Raw genomic sequence first — 17,398 nt, forward strand, 5'->3', positions numbered from 1 at the left:
AGTAATCCTTGAGTAAATGAACTCATTTGATCTATTGAGTGTCTACTCTGTGCCCAGCACTGTGCTAAATAGAAAGCACCCCAAGACAGTTCTTTCTTCCCCTCTTTCTCCGTTGCAAAAATGCAGCTCTTTCTTTTCCTTTGATACTGATGAATTTGCTGTTTTCTTTAATGGCAGAGGAGCCCACTAGCCAGGTGCTGTGGCCTGGATGGGAAGTTTTGTTTTTATGTCAGCACTTGATCTGATTGGTGGCCCTGTCTTTCCCTCCCTTGTTACTGACTCCTCATTCTCTTGAGGATATTGAGGTGTAAAGAGAAGCCTAAGAGGTTTACCTGGCTCCTTCCTTTCCTCTTTGTTCTGAAATGTCTCTCCTAAGACTATTTTTTTGGTTTGTTTTCCACAAAGCAAAAAAAGAAAAAAACGAACAAAAAACAACAGCCGCAACAAACCGAAAACTCAACCCTCTTACCCCTCCAAAAAAGCAACCAAACAGAATACAATGGTGATGACCACAGCAACAACAAAAAGCAAGTAAATTCTGATGCCAGCTGCTCCTGGATAATGACTCAACAGCTAAATAAACAAGCTACTTGCTCCAGAATGATGTGCATTTGCTGAGGTTGCTCCTGGAAGCTGAGGTCATCGCGCCATGACTGCTGCACTACTGTCTTGGTCTCAGGAAGACCGCCTTGTCCTGAGCTCGCTTTAGGAGTGTCCTTCTCTCTCTCTCTCTCTCTCCCTCTTTCCTCCTTCCTACGTCATCTCACAGTCTGGACCTATTTGCCCTGAACAAAAACCTCCCTTTTAAGTACTTCCTGGAATAGGCCAGGGAAACAATCCTTCCACTCCAGTTTTGTTGTTCAAACCCCCAAACTGAGACCAAGTTTAAGGCTGTGTTCTCATCCAGAGAGTTAGCCATCCACTTCTTCTCCTTCCCTCGAGCATCTTTTCTATCTTCCCTTCTCCTCCTTCTCATGGTTAATCCAAAGAGAATTATAAAAAGTCCAGATTGTCTGAGAAACATTACAGTTGCCCCCCAGCCAATCATTTTAGACTACCTCACTCTCACCCCCAACATTAGCTTTTTGAATTACATTCACTGAATCAGTCTTGAAGGAAGGGGTTTAGTAAACATCACTGAGTTTGGGAGCTTATTGAGCATAGGACAGAATTTGTTTCCTCTGATTTTCTTGTAACCACAAGATTGCCACAAGATTGGAGCAATAAATGTGTGTGACAACATAGCTTGGGCTCAGATAAAACTGAAAAATGAAGTTAGTGGACCTGTGTTTAAGACTGCATTTCTAGGGACTTTCCTGGCGGTCCAGAGATTAAGACTCTGTGCCTCCAATGCAGGGGGTGCTGGTTCAATCCCTGGTTGGGGAACTAAGATCCCATAAACTGTGCGTGACCAAAGGAAAAAAAATGGCTGCCTCTCTAAGGTGAGAGAGAGGAGTTGGGACATCAGGAGAGAGAAGAAGGCACTTGCTAATGAACTTGCTAAGGCTTAGCTTAATGCCACTCTTGGGGAGTTGCTCCATTTTGCTGAGCACAGGTCATCAGGACTGGGCAGCCTCCCTTCCCTAATGCCTGCAATTCCCAGGGAAGTTAGAGGGTGTGTGTGTGGGAGTGTGGGTGTGAGTTAAGGGAAGGTTATAACTCATTCACAACACAGTGTGAATTCATCAAGTCAGCAGCCCTTTCTAATATCCAGCTGAGATGTGCTGGTAGAATGGCATCTTGGACTTGACTGGGGAGGGAGAGGGTGGGCTTTGATTATAGGGTGAGGGGGAGCAGAGGAAAAAGAGGGCTGAAGGGCTAAAGATGGGAAGGGGGTGCGAGAAGAGAGGGCTGTGTGGAGTTGCCAAATTAGAGCTATTTTTAGCCATAGTTGGGTCTGTGCACAGCATCCCAGGAGCTAAGGGACTTAAGATTTGGGGAAGAAATAACAGCAGAGGGGGGAACATTCACCCTGGCTTCTTGGAGGAGGTTGGACTGTTAGAAAAACTGCAAGATTATCCCTGTGACATCCCAGAATCTGAGCTTCCATGCATTTGTATAACCAAACAGGGCTCAGCTATTGGTACCTACAGTCCTGAACTGAGCTATAGAGAGGCCAGTAAATCCAGAGCTGCTAATGACACGTGGATGCAAAATGTTTGCTTTCCTTGCAGCTATAGAGTACAGTAGCTTTCTGTTTTTCTAAATGTGGTTTATGCATACACAGTTTCCATCAGTTCTTTTAAAAGAGTTTTCCTCCTTTCCCCTTTTAAAAAAATTCCCTAATAAGCCTAAATCTTAATACATCCTTTACATTATTAAAAAAAAACATGAAACGTTTCATTCTGGGAATATGAACTCTATTTCTTAATGTCTTACAAGAAAGAGATTGAATATTGGTCTAAACACAGAGCGTTTTTAATCTCATGGAAAAGAAGATATTTTTTAAGAGAGACAAAAGCTGAAGTCCAGCTTAGTCTTGTGATGTTGGTGAGCAAATGGAGATGTGTAACACAAATCTCCTTGAAAGCAGACAGGACTTTTGCCTCCCCATCGCCTCTGATGTCGTTAAAGACACATATGAACTCTTTGCATGGGGAATGGGGAGGGGAATTAGCTAAACATTTCCACATCTGGTTTGAGAACAGTTTGGAAAAAGAATTCACTCCATAGGCTCCTGGAAGCTTTTGGGGTCGACAGTTATTTATTTTTAAAATTCAGTATACTCATGACAGCAGAGTTATCACTTGTATATTGTTTTCCCAGAATCTTGTTGTCAAAACAAAAGGAAACAGAGGGGAAAAGGAAACTCCAAAGCAGTATGCAATTATCTCAGGGAAATATAACTGTCAGGGCATTGATTTGCAGCAAAGTTTGTTCATGCTCTTGCAGCTGATTTGAAGAAAAATGAATCTGAGTTGGAATAAAAATCCTTCTAAAAAATAAAAACAGAAGAATCCTAGCACTCTGTGGACCCTTTAGCTTAGAAATTCAAATAGTCACATGTTGTTGACTTTGCCCAGCCAACTATGTCAAAGTTTGGGGGCCTTTTAAAATTGAGGCCCAGTTTTAAAGAATTACTTGGTTTGCTGCTCTCAAAGAAAGTGAGGATTGTTATTATATTAATGATGTTGAAGGCTCATTAAGGTGAGTTAGAAAATTAAATTACTGCTTTTGTAGAATTTACATTCATTCTAAAGAAATCTGGGCCCAGTTTCGTTTTCAGCCTCATGAAACAAGCTGTTAAAGTAACCACACATTATTCATTGTTTGGTGAGGAAGAATTATGAACTGCTAATGCTTAACAATGTCCATTCTCTCAACCAAGGAAAACACCTTGACTCAACCCTAGGAAAGATTTCATTCAAATTAAACTAATCATTAAAAGTGTTTTTTTTCCCCTCTGATTCTAGAGGTGGAAACAGTGGAGGGAAAAAACTGTAGAAAAATTGGGAGATATAGAAAAAACAGAAAGTACTCTTTGATCTCAAAATAATCATTGTTAAATTTTTAGTTTCATACTTTTAGTTTTGGGGGGAGCAGAAAAGTCTATATACATATATATGATCCAAAGTCATTTCTGGAAAAAAAAAAAAAAAGGCAAGGCTTTTTGAAAGCTGTTTTTAATTTTTGACATTGAATTTGAAGGCAATCAAAGCATTATTTTTGTTTGGGCCATCTGGTTTTGTTCTTATAATCTGTTAAGCTATCAAGCATAGTTTAAATGTCATGGTTCATCTCATGCACAAATAAAGGTTGCGAAATAAGTAAGAATCCAAGCTCCTTGTAAGAGAGAGAAGTTTTCTCTGGGTCATAAATTTGGTTACTAAAAGGTGAGGAGTCTGATGTGAAATCAAGTCATAATAAGGGTAAACCATACCCTGACTGAACATAAGCATTTCCAAATAAATATAGAAAGCTGTACTTTGGTGGAAATGGCAAATATCAGGTTATGGGAACCCGTTCCCTTTCATGAAGAGAAGCTGAGTTAGTTCAGTTTTTAGAGTTGAACGAAGGGATGTAGTTCATAATTTTCATAAAATGTAAGGAAAATCCCAAATGCGTGCCCTTAATCCAGTTCATGTGTTAATTTAATAATTTATTTGAGTTTGATTTTTCAGAAAATGACACCCTTTGCCACAAAGCCCCAGAGTCCCTTCTCATTTCAAAAGACAAGGTAAGTTTGTGTCTAGGCAGAGGTTGCAAGTCCACAGCAGCATGGCCGCCTTTTTAACCCATTAGTCATCTCTGGAAGGCTGCCCAAACCAGAGAAAGGCTCCTTCGCCCAAGATGACTTCCGGGTGTTACCATCAGAAGGCAGAGGACTGAATCAGATGCTCCTTCAAGGGCTTCACCACCTCTTTGATACACCTGTGTCAATAAACAAGGGCTCTAGGTGGCTTTCAAAAATGGTCAGGCACATTCCTCTCTCCCTTTCAAAATTGGGATTTTTGGGTACAGGTTTTCTCAAAGTGAGGTGCACGTCTACGGCCCCAGCTGAAGGATGGCTTAAGTCCAAATCAAACCACAGTTTACTTTACAGACTGTTTGGCTGATTTTTACCTGACTTGACTAATATGTGGCTCTCCCAAATCCAAAGCTACCTTGTGTATGCCCCCACCCAGAATGTGGTCACTTGGTCCACGTGTGTACACCCTGACTGAGGCCATTCACCATCCCTTGACTCCCGAGAGGGAGAAAGGGTTTAGAAAAGGTTTCTTTGGTAGGAAAGCTGTTGCCCATTGTTAGGGAGCCTATAGCTTGGGAGGCTTGCCTGCATATTGGAATAGGTAGAGGCATTGCCCTGAGGCCAGGACATTGTGGGAAAAGCAAATCCTTCTCTCCCTCTCTCTTTCTCTCACACACATATACAGGCACACACAGATGGACAGATGGACGAATACACAGACACACACATTAAGAAGAAAGGAAAACCCAAATCTATTTCCTGCTGTTGCCATGATCCTTACTATTTTTTCCCATCCCTTAATCCTTGGGCTGTAAATTCCTTAGGGAGCTGAGTCTTGATCTACTATAGTGTCTGGTACATGGTAAGTACTCAGTACATAGTTATCGAATAAAAGAATGAAGGAACCACCAAAAATTACCATTTTCCCCTGTGCCTCCTTATCCAACCCCTAAAGGCCTGAACCTTGTTACTGGCTAAATCTCTCCTCCACTCATTCCCCAAACTCCTCCTTGAAGTCCTGGGGCAACAGTGAAAATTTTCTTGGTAGAAAGTGTAGGGCCCACATCAAGAGTCCTGCCCACTTACCCACCTGCCTGTCTACTGAGCTCACTGATGCCAAGGACTGTATGTCGGCCCAGGCCAAATGTACCCACTGCCCTCTTGATTAGCTCCTAACCAGCCACTCGAAACGGAGCTAGCACTCCATGCACTAACTCCCCAACCCAGGTCACTGCTCTCCTTCCTGCTATCAAGCAACCAAGCACAACAAGTGTCAGCATGCCTAGATGCAATGGGAGATTCACAGCCTACCCCCACTCTGATGGTATCAGATAAGTGAATGAAGTCAACCTCTACACAGAAGATAGGTACAACTTTCTTTGGTTTGGCTTTACATGGGAGGAGAGAAGAAATTCTTAAGACCACCCAGACCAAGTCAGGCAACTGAGAGACATAGTATCATCAAAACCGAAAGTCCCAGGTCCACAAGGTACTGAAGAGTGCTGGGTGCCTAGAAGGGGCTTCCTGGAACCACTGGGTTGACTGAAGCCAGTGGACACAGATCTCCTAAGTCGCCCGTGGATGGATTCCCTTAGCTACAAGGAGGAACCAAAACATGGGCTGGATGTCTGTTCCTCCTCAGAGCTCATCTACGTGTCCACTGTCAGTTCTGAGCACAGAGGTGGAAATCAAAAAGCACCAGAGGTTCCTGAAAAATCAGAGGCAAGATGGATTAAGTCTCCCCCAGTGCAAGCTGACCCTTGGCTCACTCTGGGCCAGACTTGCTCAATCCACTCCACCAACTCCAGACTGAGAGAGATCCAGGCCAACTCCAGGTTTTGTTTCGTGCCCCCAGCCTGAGTGCTCCCCTAGAATGCTTTGAAGTTGACCCCATCTCTGCATATGCTGTTGTATTTCGCTGGTAGATATCACTCTCCATCTCTGCCATCTGCAACTTTTCTATAATAAAAATTTGACTTTTGCTATGATAGGTCCTTATCCCTGCAATGTCAAAATACTTAAGGCAGAGTGTTGGCTTGGTACCTTCTCTATGCAATTAGTCTTTTGTTAAAATAGATACATGATACGTTGAACCTGTGTTCATCATCTGTCTATTATAATGTATATATATTTAAAAGTAAATATATAGAATATAAATAATGTTAGGCTAACCTATTACATTATTATATCTGATAATATATACATATGTGATATATAATACTATTAAAATATATATTAACAACAAAAAGAGGAGGGCCTCTACTCCTGAAAATCTATCTTCCCCTTAACTAAGAACAAAGGCCTCTTTTCTAAAATATTTCTCAAGGGCCAAGCTGTTGAACTTACATCATTTAGCTATAAATGTATATGTGTGTATATATATATATATATATATATATATACACATACATGTGGAATTATGTCCCCTCATAAACATATGTTGAAGTCCTCACCCCTGATACCCCAGAATGTAACCTTATTTGGAAATAGGGTCTTTACAGAGATAATGAAATTAAGAGATCATTAGGGTGGGCTCTAATCCAATATGACTGATGCTCTTACTAAAAGGGGAAATTTGGACACAGAGGGAAGATGATGTGAAGTCACAGGGAGAAGACAGCCATGTGACTGGAGCGATCATTTACAAGCCAAAGAAGGCCTAGGATTTTCACCAAACATCAGAAACTAGAAGAGGCAATGAAGGATCATCTCCTAGAGCCATCAGAGAGAGAGCATGGCCCTGATGACATTTTGATCTTGGACTTCTAGCTTCCAGAACTGTGAGAGAATATATTTTTGTTGTTTTAAGCCTCCCAGTTTGGGCTACTTTGTACAGCAGCCTTCAGTTCAGTTCAGTTCAGTTCAGTCGCTCAGTCGTATCCGACTCTTTGCGACCCCATGAATCGCAGCACGCCAGGCCTCCCTGTCCATCACCAACTCCCGGAGTTCACTCAGACTCACGTCCATAGAGTCGGTGATGCCATCCAGCCATCTCATCCTCTGTCATACCCTTCTCCTCCTGCCCCCAATCCCTCCCAGCATCAGAGTCTTTTCCAATGAGTCAACTCTTCGCATGAGGTGGCCAAAGTACTGGAGTTTCAGCTTTAGCATCATTCCTTTCAAAGAACACCCAGGACTGATCTCCTTTAGAATGGACTGGTTGGATCTCCTTGCAGTCCAAGGGACTCTCAAGAGTCTTCAGCAGCCTTAGGAAACTAATAAATATATTTTTCCAACAAATTGAACAGACACACATGCCTTCTTCCTGAGATAAGAGTTTGAAAGGATGAACGTTCTGACTCTTTGTCTTGTTACAACGTTAAATTCCACTTGGGATTAGGAAGATGATAACTAACCAGGAATGGAGACAGGAAGTTAGAAAGAAAGTAGCCTGTTTAAAGGTACTGTCTAAAGCTGCTGATGGTACTGGATGCCTGCAAGAGAGTGGAAGGAGGGAGGGAGATTTTAGTGTAATATCAGGAAGGCTTTTTCTAACTTTAAAAGTTGTCCAAAAATGCACAGAGAAGTCTCTTGTAGAACTAAGCTTCCTTGGTTCTCTGCAGGCCTTCCGGTAGAGTCTGGGTGGTCACTTAGGATGGCTGGAAAGGGAATTCCTGTCCTATGTGGGAGGCTAGATTACAGTGTCTTGAAGGCTCTATCACCAAATGCCGCATGTGTGTTCCCATGTGTGTGTTCGTAATATATGACCATAATTCATAATGTGTTCATAATCATGTATCATAATGTGGTCATAATTAGTGCATATATTATGAATATAGGCAGGAGAGAATACACACACACACACACACACACACACGAGTATGCAGTTATTTATATACATCTTCCTGATATATACAGGACTACACAATACGGCCTCACAGGGACCTGAGTCTTCAGCCAGGTTTTTGTTGTGACTGGCCCTTGCTGATATTGGTGGCAGTGACAAGGATAAGGTGCCAGGGGAGAAGGGAGGGTGAGTCACAATGTAGCCATCAGAATGGGGCTTGCTGTCCAGCTCTAAATGACGGGGGGCTGACTTGGCCCTTTCAAGCAGCATAACCTCTGAAAGTCTCACACTGGGGGTTCTCTTTACAAACTTCTGCACTGAATGGAAGGGTTGGGGCTCTGCTCTTTGGAACTAGCATCATAGCTATAGGGCAAGTGCTCAAAAGTCTAAATATTCTCTATTTAACCTAGAAAGGAGTGGGGGGAACAACCCCCCCCCCCACCTTTTTGTGCTTCTTTGCAATGTTCTAAGCAAGTACAGAATCCTAGGATTTTTGGAAGTTTGTTTCAATATATATGAGTCACATATGGCAATAAATCTCTGCTTTTTTCTTTAATTTGGCTATCTTTTCTGTGTATAGAGACACCCCTCCCATAGAGCGTGTTCTCTCGTTATCTCCGTTGATCCTTGCAGCAATCCTGTAAGGTCCTCAAAGGCAAACATCACATGTTAAAACTGTGGAAATGGGGGCCCAGAAGGGTGGAGACTGTAGGCCTTGGGCCTTCCCAGGAGCCTGCCTGGTTTCTCTCCGCCTTTACACCAGATACAAAATTGGAAGATACTACAGTGAGCAAATCATTGTGGCAAGGAAGGGAAAGTCCTGCAGTGACTTGACCTATGGACCACTGCTTCAAGATACGTGGTGAATTCTGCGTCAGTGCTGGCGGCCGCGTTGTTTAGGAGAGGGAGAAGAAATGACTCTCAAACTCAGCCAAGGGAGCAGAGCAAACAAAAGGAACAGAGGGCCTCTGGGAGCAACTTCCCACAGCTGCAAAAAGCTGAGAGAAGCTCTAAGAGGGCAAATGGCAGTGAGGGGCAGAGACCGAACTCTCCAGAACAGCTCAAGGTTTGAAAACGACAAAAGGAACAACAAAGTATTCACAGGCTGAAGATGGCAGACCTGTTAGACAGCGGCTGAAGGTGTCATTTGTGTTTCAACTGTCACTTTTTAAAGTTTTCTTTGTATTCCTAAGTTATGGGAACAAAGAAACTGAGTCCACCCAAGGCTGTTCATTAGAGGCAGCTATCTGGTGGAGAAACTGAAATTCCTCTGAAGAAGGAAGGAAGGAAACAAACATTTACTGAGACACTGTGCTAAGGGGCTTTACTTGCAGTATCTCACTGAATCCTCACAGCAACCCCGTGTGGGAGGTACTCTTAGTAATAGCCCCACTTTACAGAAGAAGTTGAGCATCAGATACATTAGGGAACTCACTAAAGACACAAAGCTAGTAAGTGGCAAAAACAGGATTGGAAGCATCTGCCATAAGCATGGAGCTCCCAGAGTTTTCTGTCTAGTATTTGCCGGTGCTAGGAAAGTAATACAGGGCAGGTGTCTGATAAAGAGGACATCACAAAAAGAGGCATAGATTACTTATGGGGTGATGACAGATGGGAAGGTGAGGAAATTAATAGCTTTTCAAACAGAGGGAACCGAGAAAAAAAGCAATAAATGAGAGACAGAAATTCAGAAGTGCTCAGAGAAGATAATTCGAGGTCACTGATCACTCCTTGTAGTTTTGACTTCTTAAAACCAAGCTGTCATTCCTGATTTCAGTGGAACACATTTATTCCATGAGCTGCATGGTGACCCAGAGTATAATGCACCTTAGGACACGCTATATATTCAGGCCTTCCCCATCTATTTTTGACAAAGGAAATGGGCAAAGCTTCTGTAAAAAGCCACCAAATATGGCAACCCCAACTCTGAAGAATGGCCTGCTAGATCAACCCTCAAGATCTCTATGACTGGAAAAAAGGTACCGCACTTTCTCAAACTCTTGCATTTGTTACAGAAGTGGGGAATCACATGGTCCTACTTCCACCCCGAGGACAGAGATTGTGTCTCTTTCTGATTTCATCATGTCTTTAAAAGGAATGCTGGGGTATGTTTACCAGGCCTGGATGTTTGTGAAGCTATGCGCAGGGCTTGGATGGGAGGGGGAAGGGAACAGACTGCTGAAAGGGACTTCACATTGGCTCCATGTTCTAAATAACTTGCTGGGCAACCCTGGTGCCCTCATAAAAGTTGAGCTTCCAGAAACATTTTAGTACTCACTTTAAAAAAAATCCCACGTGGTAAGCATTAAGAAAGCAGTGGGGCTGGGATGTTCTTGGTTCCTGGTCAAAGGCACTAGCTTGAGATGTTGGAGAAAGGAACTGACCTGGTTTCCCCTAATACTACCATCTGGCATTCTCTCAGACTCCTCATGAAGAATCTTATATTGTGTGAGCCATGCACTAGTTCACAATAAGAACTGAACAACTGTGGCCCCCAGCTGTTAGAAATCAAGACAGCGCTATTAAAACCAGCAGGGCCGACCCAGCAGAAGAGCCTGGCCATTTTGCATGGAAGGCGACCCTCTCCTAAACCCGGGGATTAGTGTGTTCACGTTGGGACAGTCACTGAAGCAGGTGCTCATTCTCTGGGTGGTTCAGAGTTATTTTTCTGACTGCCTAGAGGTAGAAGCTGAAATAGAGTAAGTCCTCAAAGGGCACGACCCCATCCAGGGGATTGGGAGATAAGGGAGATATTCCTTGTTCTTTGCTCCCTTGGAAAATGGAAAGACAAATTCTCGGCACAAAATGGCAGCTGCCCTGGTGTTTGTGCTACAAAACCAGGGGGAAGGAGCAGATTAAAGAAATAGGAAGGATTGTTCTTCTCAAGGGATATGGTCATTTGGGACACATCACTAAGAATGTATGTTTAAATTCTGAATCTCTAATTAAGCAACACTTTCGAAAGGGCCACCTTATCATTGTTTATAAAATAAACTGATTTTCAGGAAGGGGGATTTTCCCCTTCATTTGAGAGATTTTGCTGGTAAGAGATCATCAAACTAGGAGGCATTTTTTTTAAAAATCAAGTTTTAAGTAGTATTTGTTATTTCTAAATATAAGAATTTATGGTTTTACTTTGTCTTCTGAAGATTCCATGAGCTTATCTGTAAAGGTGACTAAAAATTTGGTGCTAGTAATGTTCTAGTTATGATTCCTCCTGTATGGATACATGCTTGGGATGTCTAGGATGATTGGGTATTGGGAATAATAAGTGGTCTTGGGGAGGAGATTATAGAGGAGACAGTGACGTAGCTCACTTACAGGACAGAAATGGGTGAGATTTATATGGACAGGGAAAGGGTGAGAAGAAAGTCTGAGGAAAGACTCTTCAAAATAATATCATAGAGGGCTCAAGGCAAGATGATACTCTAGCAGCTAAGTGGCTTTGATGTGTCAGAGAAACCTGGTAAAAAGCTGTGCTCAGTTTTTACATGCTGAGTAACCCTGGGCTTTCTAAGTGTTGCTTTCCTCATTTGTAAATAAGGATAGTAACAACAACAACAATACTTCCTAGGGTTGTTGTGAGGAGTGAATGAAACCAAAGAGTGTAAAAGTGCTTAGTATAGTTCCTGATATGTAAGTGCTCAATAAATGGGAGCTATTATTAAAAACCATTCCTTTTTTTTTTTTTTTTTTTTGGCCGTGGCACAAGTTTTGTAGGATTTTAGTCTCCTGACTAGGGATCGAACCCAGGCCCACAGCAGTGAAAGTGCTGAGTCTTAACCACTGGACCACCAGGGAGTCCCCTAAAATCATAATTCTTGAAAAGAAAAACTAAAGTAAACTAGGCAGAGAAACAGGGCTCATAGAACCTTTTAGAAGCTCCTAAACTACTTCCCTGGTGGCTCAGATGGTAAAGAATCTGCCTGTAATGTAGGAGACCTGGGTTCAGTCCCTAGGCTGGGAAGTTCCCCTGGAGAAGGAAATGGCAACCCACTCCAGTATTCTTGCCTGGAGAATTCCATGGACAGAGCAGCCTGGAAAGCTACAGTCCATGGGCTCTCAAAGAGTCGGGTACGACTGAGTGACTAATACTATATTTTCAAACTATTTTAATGCTGATGTCTAAGCCACATTCTGAGTTTTTAAAATGCCTGGGCATTGGAAATAGACCTAAGCTTGAACTGGGGCTATGTTGCTTCCTAGCTGGGTGACCTTGGGCAAGTCACTTCCCCCTCCTGGCCTTAGTTTCCTCATAAAGAACCAGGCCCAGGTATAATAACTACCTCTTGGGTTGGAAGGTTGAATGAGGTAGGAGAGATGGCACAACCAGAGCCTGGCACAGAGCAAATGCCTGATAAATGAGACTTATAGCCTGGGCTTGGGCAGACAGCCTGACTGCGGGTTTCCTTTCACCCCCACTTCCCTCCACCCCCTTGTGAGTCCCAGCTGGATTCTCATCAATCTGCAACTCTCCCCAGGGGGTTGCTGGAAATTCCTGGCAAGGATGTCTCCAACAGGGATGAATTTTGGATATTCCTCCATCCACCCCTGTTACCACTTGAATTATGGGGAGAGAGAGAAGGAGAGAAGACCCATTGAGAGGGAGAGGAGAAAACAAGCGTCTTCTGTACACTCCTGCCCTGGCGAGCCCAGGCTTATGCCTGAAATAGGTGTTCGGTAAATACTTGAGGAATGTATGTACAAATGAATGAAAAAAAAGGGGCGGTGGGCAGGCATCCGGGAAGGCAGAGGCAGAAATGAGATTTGTGGCAACCTTTTCCTGATGATGTACCGCAACATCTCTCAGTCGCAGGGGCCTCCCCAGGCAGGGGACCAAGGCCAACCCTAATCTTCTCCTTCCTCAGGCACAGGTTACCGGTACATACTCATCACACCCCCTCCAAGACACCAGACAGAAGTGCGGTGGTGGATCGAAGCTCTCCACTTGGGGTTCAGGGCACCTGAATCTCTCTGCTGTGTAAGAAAACAGCTTAATTTCCTTGCTCATCCAGGGATGTGCAGATAGAATCCCATACAGCATTGTGAGATCCCTTCTTGTCCTGAGGCTGAGCAGTTGGGGGGCCAGATGACCGATCCGCCAGCCACTTTGATTTCTCATACACAAGCAGTCTGACTACCAGGTTTTGCTGTGAACGATGTGCAAGTGAGTGAGGACACCTGTACATACAGGTGGGCCATCCGAGCATCGAACGTGCATGACGACCGTGTAAGGCACTGAGGTGGAGGATTGTGCTTTTTACCGGCAATGTCTTAAAACCTCTGTGCCATGGTTTCTCAGTGCCTTTCATAAGCTCAACTTCTGTTCTGACATTTGTTTCAAAGAAAGTTTCCTTCCATAAAAATACCACTTAAGGACACACATGCAGGAATGTGCATTTGGCCTTTCCTGGGTGTGAAATATTTTATTTGATGTGCTGATTGTCAAACTACATTGCTGGAAAATTAATATACACTTAATTGCCTGGGTGACAACCTCTCACTACAGAAGCAACAGTGATTTGATCCTGAATCCTTGATTCTCAACCTCTTGCTGCCCGGGACTCCCAGCCTCAATGTCACACCCAATCTCCTGTTGCCTACAAATTCTGCTAATGACACATAGAAACAGGCTCAACATCTTGAAAAGAAAAAAAACCCACCACCACCAAGGATCTGGAAAAAGAGTGTGAGGATTCCATCCTACGTGATTGAAAATTTTAAAAATATTTTAAAGAGAACCATTAAGCCAGGCCTTTCTAAGCCAGGAAACTTTTGATTGGTTCCACATTCACATCATCTCTGGCTCGATTTGGTTCTTGGGGTTTGACTCAGCAAGCTTTTGTATTATCTCATTCCACATATGCTGAGGGTGAGGGGTATCTCTAAGTTGCCCTTTTATAGTTACAAAAATATATATATATTAGTGAAAATCAGAGCTGACTTTCACTGTGGGCAATTCCAGCTGATGTGTCAGCACATGAGGCAGTGTGTGGAGAGGACCCCGAGGTAGGGGTAATTTTGGCCTGGTGGCAGCTGGCTGGGCAGCTGGGAGTGAGCAGCTGCAGGAGGGGACTGCTTCCACAGAGGGTAGAATTTAAAGTTGGACTTCTGTGCAGAACTGTTCAAGTTGACCTGACCCTGGGTCGAATTCTATCCCTCGGTGTACGTTACCAGCTTATGCTTTGACGTGAGATGAACAGCGGTGGGGAAGTGAGCCAGGGCCATAACAAGGACCCTTGCCTACTTCTGGAGTCACAGCATTACTGGGGAGATTTCAGGTCCTGAAGTTGGTAATTCTTAGGTGATCTTCCTCTCAACATGATGTTTGGGTGGAGCTTCGCCAACAGGGTTCTCATTTAAAGTTTAGAATGTCCTTTCATAACTGTTGGAAAGGAGGTTTGCATACATGGAGAGTATCTATGATTTGCCCACTTCTGTTTAAAAAAAAACAACACCCTTTTTGACTGTAAATCCTGTGCTCTGTAAATAAGTTTTGGGTCCAAGAAGACCAACGACTCACATTTTCATACCCCACTGCCCACCCTGCTTCTGGAGCCCACAGCCACAGGACGGGGAGGCATCTGCCTGGGAGGGGCCACAAATGGATCCAAACAGACATATTTAGTTAGTCAACAAGCTCATCATCTTCTGAATTTTAAAATTTACCGTGAGCAAACGTAAGTGCAGGCTCCCTTTGAAAAAATGTACAGCATTTCCCTCAGAGCAACTCAGTAAGTGCAGGAAGGTGAGAACCACATTCCATCCAGGTGTGCGGGACTGAACACCTGTGAGTTTGGGAACAAAGTCTCAGCTGTTCAACCTGAGGGGCCACGGCTGGAAAGGCAGAGTACCTGGGCAAAGAGACACTGGCTGTCAGACCCCTTCTTTCCAGTAGAATCCAAGGTCATCTGGCCATTGGTTCCGTATCACTTCTCCTTCTTCCTCCTCCGCACCTCTAACATTGACTGTGCGCTCACAATATGCCCAACACCCCACTAAGGGCTCTCTGAGCCTTCCTAAGTTTCCTTTCTCTCTCACTTCATTCGTGTGCTACTTACAATGGCCCCTGCCTGGCACATCAGCTTATTTAGGAGACCTACTAGGTTTCAAGGTAGCAGGTGGGGGTAGGGAAGGGGACAGGTATTAACATCAATGTGGTTGTCCTTTCTGTCCCCCTGCTTAACCTCCAAACTAGAAAAACGAGCAAGTTTCATGCAGAATAAATCAAATGCCAACACATTTCTTGGTTTTCTGAACTGGTAACACTTTCCCCTGCTTAAAAAATGTGGTCAGGCCTAGAAATAAGCCCAATGTATAAAGTTCTGATACTTGTATTCTCAGAGAATGCTCCTAGGAAAGTGTTGTAAAATGCCCTTGAGTAGATTTTCATGGATTATGATTTGATTAGTCATTCCCAGTTCAAGCTATTTTGCTGAAAACCACTCTCATCGGAAAACTTGGTGATATTTGTATCTTGCCTGTTTTTTTTTTTTTTTTTTCTATAGGCATCTGCCCTGTTTTGTGTGTACTGGAATTAGATCCTCTTGGCAGGGGACACTGAGGTGATTTCAGGAAACTGTGTGTGTTTGGTGATTGCCAGTTGCTGATGGGTACAGGACCACTCCTGAATCCAAAGAAGAGCCTGGGCCAGGTGTGGGGAGGGGCATTATGAGAAAACAGTCGACTTGAGTATGACAGGCAAGGGGAGAATCCTCAAGAAAGCTCAAGCCGGAGGAAGGGAGGAGAAACTCGGGATGAAATCATTCAAGAGCAGTAGAAAGCAGAAGGGCACCTTGGGAAATAGTTGATTTAGTCAGGGGCCCCTGAAACCAAGTTAATTCCAGCCCTGCAGGCATGGGAATGAGGGAGGGTTGAGCAACCGCTCTGGTGTCAGGTGGCCATGAGGAGAGCACTGTTCATTGTAACTTGGGAATTTCATGTGAAATTCAGCCAGCAAGGACCTTGTTTCCCCTAAGGGACTGGGGGTTGGGGGGAGCCTGGGTGGCCCGGGGCTGGATCATGGTATATTGAGAAGAAAAGGCAAGTTTATGAGTTAAAGGCTAAACAGGTTGGACCTGTCCTTGAAATGTACTGACGTGGAACATCTGCACCCCCCTTGCAATTCCTCCCACTGGAAAAATCTGGCTTCCTTGCTGACTGGTGGGGAGGGGGCCTCCTATGTGAGTGACAGGGAATGGAAACTTGGAGAAGCATGGGAAACAGTATTTGGGCTCTAGGGTCAAAGTCTAAAGGAAACTCTTCTCAAATCTTTTGTGCTCACTCAACTTAACTCAGTTATTCCCATGGGGGAAATAAATAAAGGTAATGGAAACCATAATTTTTGATCCCTAACAGTCCTTATGTAGCCTGGGTAGGCACTCTAACCTAGCACCGGTTCCTGCTGGGTGATTTGGACAGATCCTTGGTGGGTGGAAAGAAGCCCCCTAGAGGTGGACACATTGTCATACATAGCATCTCCAGGGCCTAGATTCCATGACAAGAATGTACAATGGCTCCCCAAACTCAATAGGTAGGAAGCCTGTGCTTTATTATCATTAGCCCATGGACTTGAATAGTGCTTTTTACTCCAGAGTATCTCCATATCTATTCAGTCTATCCAGTGTGACTTCCCAGGTGGTGCTAGTGATAAAGAACCCACCTGCCAATGCAGGAGACATAAGAGACACGGGTTCGATCCCTGGGTCGGGAAGATCCCCTGGATAAGGAAATGGCAACCCACTCCAGTATTCTTGCCTGGAGAATTCCATGGACAGAGGAGCCTGGCAGGCTACAGTCCATGGGGTCACAAAGTCAGACACGACTGAAGTGACTTAGCACAGCACACAATGTGACATGGGGGATAAGTAATGTTTTTCCTATTTTCATAATAGAGAAAATAAATACAAATCAAAGTTTATTTTTTCTTAAAAAGGTTTTCAGTAACTATGTTTAATTCAATGAGAATCTTGCTACCTTCTCCCTCTTCATTCATCTAACAAATACGTACTGAGCACCTTTTAGTAACACTAGTGTGTTAGATGCTTGCATGCATGCATGATAAGTCACTTCATTCGGGTCCAACTCTTTGCAACCCTATGGACCATAGCCAGCAAGGCCCCTCTGTCCATGGGATTCTCCAAGCAAGAATACTGGAGTGATTTGCCATGCTCTTCTCCAGGGGATCTTCCTGACCCAGGGATTGAACTTGCATCTCTTATGTCTTCTGCATTTGGAGGCAGGTTCTTTACTACTAGCGCCACCCGGGAAACCCTGTTAGATGCTTGGGAATATACAAAAATGAACTAAGACAAGGTTCCAACATTCATTCCAGTTACAGTCCCAAATAGGAGACATGTGATAAACTCACACATCATTATCTAACACTTAATAGCCTGAAAAATATGTAACTAAAATTGTGA

At 43.8% G+C, this 17,398-nt stretch overlaps 1 protein-coding gene and 1 non-coding gene across 3 annotated transcripts in view; both read right to left on the reverse strand.

Annotated features, from left to right (window-relative positions):
* PLAC1 (placenta enriched 1) overlaps nucleotides 1-17,398 on the reverse strand; it is a 77,788-nt gene that overhangs the window by 3,289 nt on the left and 57,101 nt on the right. The window lies entirely within an intron of this gene.
* TRNAE-UUC lies at nucleotides 11,705-11,778 on the reverse strand. The gene has a single exon. It is a non-coding gene; the product is annotated as a tRNA-Glu (tRNA).

This window comes from Bubalus bubalis, chromosome X (genome assembly GCF_019923935.1).
Source record: "Bubalus bubalis isolate 160015118507 breed Murrah chromosome X, NDDB_SH_1, whole genome shotgun sequence".
Taxonomy (NCBI): domain Eukaryota; kingdom Metazoa; phylum Chordata; class Mammalia; order Artiodactyla; family Bovidae; genus Bubalus; species Bubalus bubalis.